This window comes from Jatropha curcas, chromosome 6 (genome assembly GCF_041381405.1).
Source record: "Jatropha curcas cultivar XTBG-Jc1 chromosome 6, XTBG_Jcur_1.0, whole genome shotgun sequence".
Lineage (NCBI taxonomy): Eukaryota > Viridiplantae > Streptophyta > Magnoliopsida > Malpighiales > Euphorbiaceae > Jatropha > Jatropha curcas.
Window position 1 is genome coordinate 16486609 of NC_143156.1, and position 10487 is coordinate 16497095.

General features: G+C 39.6%; 1 non-coding gene across 1 annotated transcript; it reads right to left on the bottom strand.

Annotated features, from left to right (window-relative positions):
* Positions 1 to 9974: 9974 nt before the first annotated feature.
* Positions 9975 to 10081, bottom strand: LOC149495621 (small nucleolar RNA R71). Its single transcript, XR_016321509.1, has one exon. It is a non-coding gene; the product is annotated as a small nucleolar RNA R71 (small nucleolar RNA).
* Positions 10082 to 10487: the final 406 nt, after the last annotated feature.

Here is a 10487-nt window from a genome sequence, read left to right on the forward strand (position 1 = left end):
AGATCCTGTCTAAGTTCAGGTTTAAAGTTTGATCCGATTTTGATTAATTTAGGATCTTCAGTGGTGCTTAAGTTAAATGCAAAATGATGCAATGCATTTATGTCAAATATGCGCGTGGTATAATCAATGCCATGAACGTGACAATCAGGAAAACAAGAAAACAAATAGTCAAAGTTCACTTCCATTGATTGAAATAATAAAGGAAAACCATCCATATTGTTCTCAAAACAAACATCAGAAAAGCAAAATACAGGATTAATTGCCTGCTCAATACATTCATCACAAGTGTTCTTTATTGCCTGAATTACTTCATCTGCATCTGCATCTTCTTCTTCTTTCGGGGTGGCTTCTGCTTTCTTCTCTTCCTCCTCTTTAAGCTCTACCATCTTCAGCGCCTTCCTCTCTGCCTCTTCGGCGTCTTCAGCAGCTAATATCGACTGGAGGATCCGTGCCTTAGCTGTCTGCTCTTGCATCATCTTAGAAGCTTCATCCCCAATCCCCAAAAAGTCTTCAAACTCGGATATCTTCTTCGACCATTCAGCTTCAGCATCTGCTTGCATCATACCCACCATGAACTCTGTTCCTTCAACCAGCTGTTCCAAGGAAGGTTCAGGAGACTTGATCAGTTTCTCCTCGAAGTCTGTCATGAATATTTCCAGGTCAGGGTAAGTCTTCCCCCTACTCTGAAATTCTCCTGCAGCTTGTGGGACAAAGAAAATGTGATTCAAATTTGGCCCTCTAATCGGAGACCGGATCTCATACTTCTCCTTCTTTCTATTCTCTGAATATCCCAGCCCGCATTTATCTTATTGTCCATATGCTGATGAGAGAGGTTCAAACCTTCCTTGTAGCTCTCGGCCTAGCCCTTTGCCATATTGCCACTGCATCTTTTTCATCATCTTCCTCGAGAAAGGACTCATTCTATTTACTGCACTCTTACTCTCATTAGTGGGCGCATCAATCACTGCAACTTGGAAACCAGACAACGGCCCTGCCACCTCCAAGCCTTCTACGGTTGCCACATTCAAGTCTTCTTGCGCGTTAACGGTCACCACCTCCATACCCCATGGAATCTTTACTTTTTTTGTGCAGGGTAGATGGAATTGCACCTAGAGGATGGAGCCATGGCCTCCCCAACAACAAAGCATAGTTGGCCAGAATATCAAGAACGACCACATCTACCCAGCTCTCTACGGCCCCTGCGGAGATCTTTGCTCTGAAAGTCCTTTTTGCGTTACGCATTGTATTGTCATAAGCTTTTACCACCATGTTTGATGGTTCAAGTTCTGACTCCTCAATTTTGAACTTGGACAGCATCTTTAATGGGCACACACATAGGGCTGACCCGTTAGCCACCATTACATTTCGGGTGTCACGCCCATTAACGGCAATCTGAATATACAAGGGCTTGAAGTGGTTTCTTCCTTCTGGCGGGAGATCTGAATCAAAGAAAGTGATTTCACCAATTCTGCGCTGCAGCACATTGATCATATCTACACTCTGGATCCGAGCAGGCACTCTGACAAAAGTCATGGTTCCAACAAAGACTCCCTATGCTCCTTGGATGCAATCAGCAAATCCCATAACGAAATATCTGCCCTTGTCCTCTGCAATTGGCTCAACACTGAACTAGCAGTTACGCCGCTGGGTGCTCGGTTCTGACTGCTCTCCCCTATTTCAGCGGTCTTCTTCTGCACCTTCACTACTTCCTTTTCCTTCTTATTTTCTTTTGGCTCTTCTCCGCCCTTTTCTATTGTCTTCTTTTTCATGCCATCAGCAGCAACTTCTTTCCCTGAGCCTGAACATTGCTATCGGGATTGTATACTCGCCCACTCCGGGTCAAGCTCTGGATGCCTACCTCATTCACATCCTCTTCGCTGCTATAATACCATTGCTCTTCTTGGTCGGTTAAGCTTTTCTGGATTGCGAGCTGGATCTGCTCGTCTTCATCCTCTGGTACCTCGCCCACTTTCACAGTAATGCTCTTCTCAATCTCTATTTTCACGGGCCTCTCCCCTTCTTCATCGCTGCTACAATCGTCCCATATGTTTAGCATTGCGCACATTCGTTCTTCCCACTCAGCCTCTGCCAACACAAGTTCTTCCGGCAATCCACTTTCGATTGCATTGATTGATCCACCCGATTGAGACTTGCGGAGCGAATAGTTGTACTGATATTGAGGGAGTGGATTGTTCTTAGTGCTGGGCTTGTTCCTCTCAGAAGGCTTGGTAATTTTTTCGCTGTCAATCAAATCTTGGATGTCATGTCTCAACTTGAAACACTCATCAGTTGAATGCCCCTTGCACTGGTGGTAATCACAGTTCCGATCCATATACCTTCCACGTACAGGTTTAGTTGGATCGACTGGCAGCTTTGAAAGTACTCCATTCTTGATACATGACCTCAACACTGTGCTCAACGGCCTTCCCAGGTTAGTGAATTCCCTTCTCACTCTTTCATTGACTGCCCCTACTGTATTACTGCTTCCTGACTAATTCTGGCTGTTGCTTCTGACATTTCTGTCATTGTAGGAGGTCCGATAGTTGCCAAACCCTTTGTTCTTCTTCTTTTCCTCCTTATACAGCTCCTCTATGTTCAAACCAGCTCTTTGAACTAGAGCAAAATCAGTGAGAGGTTGGGTCAACATTCTCTCTTTAAAGAAGGGTAACAAGCTTCTACTGAAAATTCTGATTAGCTCTTGGTCCTTCGGCCTCATCTGGACCCTGTATAGCTTAGTTCTCCACCTCCTGTAACAAATCGCGCAAGCCAAATTCGTCACTCTCATCAGTCTTAAAGTGCTTAAGAAAAGCGGTTTGCAACTTGACCCAATTCTTCTGAATCTCCTCATCTAGACCATCATACCACCTCCGATAGTCCTTATGTAGTGTTTGTGGGAATGCTCGTAAAACATCCTCCTCATTGTATCGGTTCATTTAAGAAACCCAGAGAAATTCAGACAGATGAGAACGGGGGTCGTTATCTCCCTCAAACACTGTATGCTTGAATGTTTTGAATGAAGTGCAGCTGGTTGGGTGCAAGACATACTCGGTTACATGAAAGTTGGTGACTGGGTCCTTTTCCTTCACTACAGACATTTTCTCAACCTTGTCCTTCAGCTCGGCAAGTTACTTGATTACATCATTCTCTATCGGGACAGTGTTTCCCACAGAGGTCTGGTTATCTGAAGTAGGTTCTGGCATTTGTCTCTCTTCAACCATAGGTTGGTTGCTTGATGCGGGAGGAGTTTGATTTTGTGCCCTATCTTGGGCAAGAGCAGCAGCTACAATCTGAACAATAGTTCTTATCTGGGCTTGAGAGAACCCGAGCTCATTCTCCATATCATCAGCCATTTCTACTGGGTCTGAATCAGAATCTGAACCCGACAAATTTGAATAATCCGCAGAACTAACCGGAATAAACTCGAGGATTGGGGATGTTCGGACTAAGCGCTGACCAGGTAGTCGATTCCAAGCTCTCGAAGCAATTTCCCGGGAAGGATCAATTCTGATAAAAAATGTCTGAGTTAAAGTAGGTCCTACATGTATGCATGAGAAAATGAAAGCACATAGGATGAGAAATGCATTTCTAATGTACTAAGACCGGTATGGAAATAAGATCTCGATTTCGACGACTGGATCCAAAAATTCGGTGTGAATAATATGGCAATAACTTATTTTGTATTTGAACATTTCGGGCATTATCTGTCGTCGACCGTTCCTTTTGGATTTACGATCGGTTATTCTCTCTCATGTCCCTAACTTTTGCCTCGGAATGAAAGAATTTCTGAGCCGGATTTTTGTTATTTTTATTTCATTGTGTATTTTTTGTATCCTTACTTTTTGCCTTGGAACATATGGCCCCAAGCAGGATTTCATTTTATTTTGTTACAAATTTTGTAATCTCTCACTTATTTTCAGATAATGAGAGAAATGTAAAAATACAAAGGAACTGCAACCCCCTTGTATCTCCCTTTTCTTTTGGGTATAAATTCACTATAAGTGATTGCATTATATTATTCAAAACGAATTTGAGGTCCAGTCTCAAGACCAAGGTCAAATGTCCATACCGAAAATTAGCTCTTATTGATGCATGGCTGAAAAAGAAAAAATGTTACGTGGTGCATGAATGTCATAACATATGTACAGTTTATAACATACAGGGGAACGGGAGTTGGGAAATGCATGCCTTCCAACCTTATTTCTCCCACACACGGATTCCATTGGTATAAATTTCGACATTTGTTTCCTAGGAATTGGTCTGATCTCGACAACCAACAGGGGTTTTGAGATTGTCTGATCTCGACAACCAACAGGGGTTTTGAGATTGACGATATCAACTCTTGGAAATGAATGCGGCATAACAATAGCAAATAGAACCGGATATTTCCTTAAGGGAAATAACTACGGTTTTCGACTATATGCATTGGCTTTAGTCTTATTAGGCTTACAAAGTCTGGGTTCCGCAAACAGGATTCGGGCTTTGTTGGGCCTACTCCTTTTGACGCACCTTTAAGGTACTAGGCTTGCGGTTGGTAGTAATGTTTAATTCTCGGATGGATGCACCTAAAATGCGAGGTTTAGGCTAGATCCACCGTCAAAGTTAACACCAGTACCGAAGGGTGATACGGGTAGAATGTGGTGAGAAAAGAGAAATGCGGTATGAATGCAAAAAATCCTATAAAAGAAAATAAAGCAATTAAGCACATAGGACGATTAACAATTTTCCATCGGCTTTTCTAATCAATTTTATTTAGAAAAAGTAGGTTTTTTTAGAGTCAATTCCTAATTGCAACCACTTAATTATTAAAAACAATCGGGGATTAGTGGGTGCAAAAATCCCCAGTGAAGTCGCCAAACTGTTTTCGCCCCTCCCTATCTCCCAAAATTATTATTTTATGGAGAGTTGAGATCCTTTAAAACCCCGGAAAAGGATCTCGGAAAACTTCTTTTTATTTAGTTTAGAATTATTGGAAAACGGTGTTAAAAACCTTTTGGGAAACGCGGTGCCAATAAATCGGTCTTAAAATATTTGAGTCGCCACCCATTATTTCGGCAATGGGACCGTTTCCAATTTTATTTAAGGCCAATTATTATTTAACCCAATTTTTATTTAAGGCCAATTATTTTGAAAAACTGGTCAGGCGAACCGTGTGCGGTTCTAGGTAAGGGAATTAGGTACGTCGGCTCGTTGGAAGCCGACGCCCAAAAAATCGGCCTCTTTTAACCTACAATTTCTAATCGATTTTATTTTAGAAAAGCCAAATTATTTAATTAAACCCAACCCGATTAAATTGAACCGAGCTCCTATGTAGGTTAAAATCGGCCTCTTTTAACCTACAATTTCTAATCGATTTTATTTTAGAAAAGCCAAATTATTTAATTAAACCCAACCCGATTAAATTGAACCGAGCTCCTATGTGGAAAATTAATTAACCGTCCCAAATAGGTTCATTCATCGCATTCATCATAAATCATCATCAAATTCATCATCCACCCATAACAGAAATAATTAAAGACTCGCTCTTGCCTTATGGTTAAAGGCGGGCCATAAACCGGATTTAATAATATAATTTAAATAATATAAATAATAAATCCTAAAATCTCAAAATCATAGTAAATTAATTTGTTTAGCTTGATTATAACACAATCTGCCCATTATTGATCATTTCTTGAATTAAAGTTAAACCTTCATTTAAAGTCATGAAATTAAAATAAAATAAATAAAAAAAAAGTATTCTGGAACTTTAAGACAGTTGCATCACGCAGCAGTTCTATGAAGAACAGTCGCGTGACGGAACTCTTAGTTATTATTCTGGAACTTTAGGACAGTTGCGTCATGCAACTATTCTATGAAGAACAGTCGCGTGACGGCACTCTTAGTTACGCGACGGAACTGTTCGTGACTTTATCAAAATCTCCAGATTTATTAATCATTTATTTAAAACATAATATTAAATAAAAATGTAAAAACAAAATAAAGACTATGCGCACGAAGAGTTGCGTCACGCAGGTGGTCTAAGCAAAGTCAAGGTCTTTTGGACATGAACAGTTGCGTCACGCAGGTAGTAGCTGCGTGACGCAGCTGCTCTGGTCCGTAACTACCTTTCAAACTATTCTTTTTACGTGTTCTTTTTATTAACAAAGGTTAAATATAACTCAGAAACACTCAGAAATGGGCAAAATGTTGTTTAATCAACACCAAACTAATTAAATACCAAGAAAATGAGATTTTTCACAAATAAATAACTAAAAATGAAAAGGAAGGTTTAGATGATTACCTAACCCTCAGATTCGAAGATTGCATATGATTTAGATAATTTGGGAACTAGGCTTCATGATCCCAGAAGTGTTCAGCACCAAATTTTAGCAATGAAAACGTTTCTTTTCTTTCTTTTCTCTCTTTTTCTCTTTTTATGTCTTTTGTCTTTTTTTAGTTTTTTTAATCTATCTTTCTAATGGCTTAATCTTCCTCAAGGTTACTCACTTGAGTTTCTTGGGGAAAACCCTAGCCACAATCAAATTTCTCTCTGTCTAAAATATCAAAGTCCAGAGAAAAACGAGAGAAAAGTCCCGTTTAGAAATGAAAATGTTGTATTTATATGGGTAGGGCAACAGAACAAAGCTGCGTCATGCAGGTAGTAGCTGCGTGACGCACCCGCGTGACGCACCCGCGAGCTGCGTGACGTAGCTTACTTTTCATACGATTGCCGCGTATCCATACAAACAGTGCATACCGTTACACGGACCTGTCCAAAAGATGTCAGCCTGGTCGGAGTTGCGTGACGCAACTACTGGTGCCGTCACGCAGGCTGTAGCTGCGTGACGCAACCCTAACGCAGGTCAGACTCTTTGAATTGGTTTAAATCAAATTTTGGTTTAAAACACTTCTGGTTGACCGTGCTTCTTTATTCCTTATCCTTATGTCATCACTGGGTTAGGTGGGGGCATAAAATTACGCGTCAACAAAAGTAGATTTGAAGAAAGTTGAAGCAGTGCCTGATTGGAAACCACCGAGAAACATTGTAGAGATGAGAAGTTTCTTGGGTTGGGTAGGCTATTACAGGCAGTTTGTCAAGGGGTTTTCTCTTATTATTGCCCCTATGACAAGATTACTTCGTCAAGATGTCATATTCGAGTGAAATGAGTAGTGTCAGGCCAGCTTTGATAAATTGAAGAAGACGTTGACTGAAGCCCCAGTATTGATTCAGCCTGGCGCAGCTAAGATTTATAATATGTATAATGATGCTTCATAAAACAGACTTGGTTGTGTACTTATGCAGGAAAGGCAAGTAGTTGCTTATGCGTCAAGGCAGCTTAAGTTGCATGAGAAGAACTATCCTACACATGACCTGGAGTTAGCAGCTATTGTCTTTACTCTGAAGATTTGGAGGCATTATCTATATGGTGAGAAATGTAGTCTCTTTACTGCTCACAAGAGTCATAAAACATTTATTTACTCAAAAGGAGCTGAACTTGAGATAGAGAAGATGGGTTGAATTGTTGAAAGATCATGATTTCACTATCGACCACCATCCGGGTAAAGCGAATGGTTATTGATGCTCTTAGCAAGAAATCTCCGGTAGCCCTGCGAGCGATGAACAAACATTTATTTGTATCTAGTGATGGATTTATTGAGGCCGAGTTGATGATTAGGCCTACTTTGATTCATCAGATTCATAAGGCTCAAGGTAATGATGAGAAGATTTCTGATAGGTGTTAATTTTATAGTATTTTTAATATAGTTTTTATTAGGATTTTAATAAGTTTTATCACTTTGCTTTGATTTTAAATTCATTTTTAGTATAATTTTGTTCAAAGCTTCCTTGATTCTTAATCCGCTTGATCTAAGAGAAAATTGTAGGAATTTGGCACAGAAAAGAACATTACAAGGCAAGATACTCAGCCTCCAGCACACCCAAGCCGTGCTAGAAAGCACAACCGTGCTAAAAGCTAAGGAAATCAAGGGAGAGTCAGGAGTAAGCACGGTCTAGGTTGTGCCAAAGAGCATGGCCGTGCCTAAAAGGGGATTAAGGCGTGTCAAGTCTAGCATGCCCATAACATTCCAGGTGGGAAGGGCAGAAGCAAGCACGCCCTAGCCGTGCATAATGGCACGCCCGTGCTTCGAAGACAGAACTAGCGTGATCTAAAGACGCAAATCAATCTTTTCCTCACATGGGCCCGTCTCGGAGAGTTTCCTAAACGTACTAAACAAGACCTAGACCTATTTTAGAACAGAAAGGAGTCCCAGTTAAGAAGAAATCCAAGGCCTAAACAGTCATGATCTCCTATAGAAGATTTTGCACTACATAAGGATTCTATTTCCTAAACGGAGTCAGATTTGCCTTCAGGAGCTCTATATAAAGAGGGGAACGTCTCATTGCTGGGAATCTCATTTTTTGTGCTATTTTCTGCATAATTCTCTCTCTCTTAGAAGACTTCAAGCATCCAAGATTTGTGCCAAGATTCAAGGGAGCCATCCACATAGCTGTGACCTAGTTTTATCTCTAAACTCTTCATCTTGTTTTTCTTTTCATTATTATCACTAAGTATGATGATTAATTCAAGTATGGCTGAGTTTTATTTAATTACTATGTCCCGCTAAACTCTTATACTAGGGATTTGATGTAACTTAATTCGATTCCAATTTATAATATTAGATTTGTTTTTCATTGTTCTTGTTATAATTTATTATTGTGCTTAAAGCTTCCAGGTAGAACTTTTCCCCTGGATTGAATTATTTCAATAATCACTATCGGGAGAAGGATTTTTGATATGACAAAGATAATAAATTACTTGAGAATAATAACTTGACGCGAAAGCTATATGGTTTGACTCAAGGGGGGTTTTCATAAGTTAATGATCTTAGGCTATGAACTCACAAAACAACCACAAAACTCAAAGATCTAATTTATGTTTGATTTCACTATTGGAAGATAGGTAATTAGACTAGGTTAGAATAGTTAACAATACATCGGGAGAGCTTGTTAGTAATTCTAGGGTTGTTTCTCCTACTTGAACAATTAAAATTGATTAATGAACTAATAGCATAAGTTGGATAGAATTAAGTGAAATCAAATTCCCTAGTAGTTTAATTCCCTGATTTCTTTTCACCTAAATTTTGTGCTTGATCTCTTTCTGTTTTTACTTTCAAATTTATTTTCCTTACAACAATTCTCTCTTATTATCGTTTAAATAATAATATGTTAACATAATTTTGGTAATTGATATACAATCATTGTGGATACAATACTCTCTTACTCTATATTACTTGTTGCGATTTCGTACACTTGCGAAAATCACTGTCAAGTTTTTGGCGCCGTTGCCGGGGATTGGCGTTATCAATATCAATACGAATTACCCTATTGTTAATTTAGACATTCTTTTATTTTTATTTAAATTTCTTTCAAGAATTAGTTCAGGTGTTTTATGCAAAGAAGATCAAGGAAGACTGAGCCTCTAATCTTTGATCCAGAAATTGAAAGAACTTTTCGTAGGCACAACGCTGCAAGAAAAGCACGAGAAATAAAACTTGAACAACAAGCAGACATGGCCAACGAAAACGAAAACGAAAACGAGAACATAGTCGGACCCCCACTTCAACATCCGGTCCGTACCTTGAGAGATTACACAACACCTAATCTGAATGGGACAACCTCGAGCATTACAAGACCTAGGGTGGAAGCTAATAATTTTGAGATTAAACCCGCAATTATCCAAATGCTCTCCACCTCGATCCAATATGGGGGTTTGCCTAGTGAAGATCCTAATGCCCATATCACAAATTTTCTGGAAATTTGTGATACTTTCAAACAGAATGGTGTTTCTGAAGATGCAATCAAACTCAGACTTTTCCCTTTCACTCTTAGGGATAAAGCGAGATCCTGGTTACAATCGTGTCCCGCTGGAAGTTTCACAACATGGGATGAATTAGCTCAAAAGTTTCTAGCAAAATTCTTCCCTTCCTCAAAAACCACCAAATTGCGCAATGAGATAATGACATTTGCTCATCATGACCAAGAGAGCTTGTATGAAGCTTGGGAAAGATTTAAGGACTTGTTGAGAAAGTGCCCACATCACAGTTTGCCTAAGTGGCTACAGGTACAAACCTTCTATAATGCATTATCTCCTAACATCAAAATCACTTTAGATGCAGCTGCAGGTGGATCCTTTGAAAAGAAGGGAATTGATGAAGCATATGAGTTAATAGAAGAGATGCCAAGCAACAGCCATTACCAAAACAATTCTGAAAGGAGAAGAACCGCAGGAGTTTATGAAATAGACGCCATTACAGCACTTAATGCCAAGGTGGATAATATGGTAAGAAAATTGGACATGTTAACCACTAATCCTGTGAATTCTATTATACAAATTTGTGATAGGTGCAATGGACAACATGGAATTGGAGAATGCATTATGGACTCTTTGAATCCACAAACTTTGGAGCAATTAAACTATGTGATGAATCAAGGAAGGAAGAATTACCCTTAT